This window comes from Malania oleifera, chromosome 11 (genome assembly GCF_029873635.1).
Source record: "Malania oleifera isolate guangnan ecotype guangnan chromosome 11, ASM2987363v1, whole genome shotgun sequence".
NCBI classification, from domain to species: Eukaryota; Viridiplantae; Streptophyta; class Magnoliopsida; order Santalales; family Ximeniaceae; genus Malania; species Malania oleifera.
In genome coordinates, this window is record NC_080427.1 from 31,219,854 (window position 1) to 31,222,364 (window position 2,511).

The window sequence follows — 2,511 nt, forward strand, 5'->3', positions numbered from 1 at the left end:
AAGTACAACTATAATCTCCTCTATTTCCTATACTCAATTCTCTGTAGCCACTGGATCAAGTCCTCCTACAAAGGCTAGAGGGTTCGTCCTCATAAACTCCTTAATGCTGCAACCTTGACCTGCAGGTGGACAGTTATGTTCTTTTGGATCCTTCTTCATCTTTGCCCTAACCTGGCGGGCTAAACCATGCAGCACCTTGGAGGTATCAACCTCCTCTTCACTGGAAGTATCTGAACCTTCCCTTCCTTCAACCTCCACATCCTCATCTCTAGGATCCATCCTGAAAATAGGACAGAAAAAAGATAATAATTTCATATCATAATTCCAACACATAATTATATAATTTAAATCTAATATACATTCAAGTTCTCCATATAAGGACCAGTCTCACAATTCAGAAACGAAAACATTTAAGATTTACCATGGCTTTTCTGAGGCCGTTGACTGCTTTAGAAAAATCACAGGAAATCATCGACGTATTTCCGCCTCTAAATTACAAAACAAAATCCTATACTTCTCTACACCAAACCCATTTCTCAACACCTAACTTAACCTATCCATCTAACATTCTTATCCTAACTAATTACCATACTCTTGTATAAATCATCCCTAAGTTAACAAAATCCCAAAATCTATAGCTCTTATACCAAATTATAACGTCCCGAACCCTTAAACTCGGTCCGGCGCGTTATAACTGATAAAATCCTGATATTCCATAAATAAATACATACACATGCAGCGGAAAACATAACTATGATCCTTAATCATAAAAATAATACCAGAGGTTACTATATCTATCCATAGTCTATAAATAACCATTAATCACCTGTAATCTCATATATACACACATCTCCAAAAACAATCAGTATAAAGGGAAGGAGGAGGGTCTGGGCGATGTAAATAGTGAAGGCTGCTGCGGTGATGGTGATGGTGAAAAATGGTGGTGACGGCAATGAGAGAGGAAGGCAGTGGGAGGATGGATGGTGATAGTGGTGAGAGAGAGAGGGGGGCACTAAGAGGGCGGATGGTGATGGTGATGGTGATGCGAGAATGAGGCAGTGGGAGGATGGATGGCGAGGGAGAATCAGAGATTGGGGGCTGGATTGGGGTGACAGTGAAAGCGTGGAGTGGGAGAGTCAGGACTGGGCTCGGGTAGGATGGAGATTGAGGGATGGAGGCAGTAAGAGAAAAATGGAGGTTTTGTGATGATCATGCGAGGATGAGGCTCGGAGAGGAGGTTAGGGAGAGAGAAGAGAGAGACAGGTTACGTGAAGGTGATGAATGAACAGTGGAAATGGAGATTCCCCCCTGTTCTGTGCCCATGCTGTTGCTTTTATAGGCCTTTTACCTTCTCTTTTTTTTTAATATTTTTTTTCTTTTTGTTTTGTTGTAATAATAATAATAATAATAATAATAATAACAACGACGCCTTTATTATATTTGGTCCAGACAAAATGAAGTGTCTACAATAGGCATAAAATTGCATGTAAAACTTTGTTTGGATACAAGAATAGGAAAAGAAAATACGAAGTAAATCCATTTTCTTTTTATTTTTTCTCTAGTAAATATTACTAAAATAAAAATTTGCTATAGTATGATTAAAAATTAAGAGAAATAAACATTAGTAAAGTATAAAATCAAAATTTTGTTCATTAATTTATTATATATTTTATTTTTTTCACACTTTCCTAATAACTAAATGTGGGAAAAAAATAAATAAATTCTATCATAATTATCTTTCTTTTTAAAATTCTATTGAGGGTCTAAATGATTCTTGCAATATACTAGTAAGGTTATGGTGGAGTGACTGATCTAGCAATGTTTTTCTAGTAGGGACAAAAAAATATATAATTTTTTTTTTCTGTTTTTTTTTTTTTTCTCAAAAAAGATCTTTCATCCAAACAACCAAACAATACTTTAAAGCCAAAAATAAATTCAAAGTGACTGGTTGACATTAATGCAGGACTGGGGTTCCAATCTTCCCAAGGAAAGGATAAACGAGTTTTTTCCCAATTTATCTTTTTTTAAAATATATTAAATAATACCCTATTTTAAGAAGTATTTCCCAAAATGATTCTGACATAATCTCGCTACTTGGTCTAGCGAGATTTAAACAAATCTTACTGGACCAAGCAGCGAAATTTGGTTGGGAAAGTTGGACGTGTGGCAAATCTCGCTAGTTCATCTAACGAGATTTGCTTTGGAATACTAATGGGCTCATCCACCCACCATTGGACGCGTGTCAAATCTCACTACTTGATCCAACGAGATTTTCTTCATCCTTGAAATTGTCATTTCTCCTTCACTTTTGTGTGTGAACAAAACAGAGAGCACAGACGAAGACGTTGTAGAGAGAAGGAGAGGCTTTGCAGGTGACCGTTGTTGAGGGAGAGGGCAGCAGAGGCTTTGCAGGTGACCGTTGCTTGTCGAACGGGTGGCTGCTAACTCAAGGAGTACCTATATAAATTGAGGAGATGGGGTAAGTGGATTTCCACCGTTTGCTCTTGATAA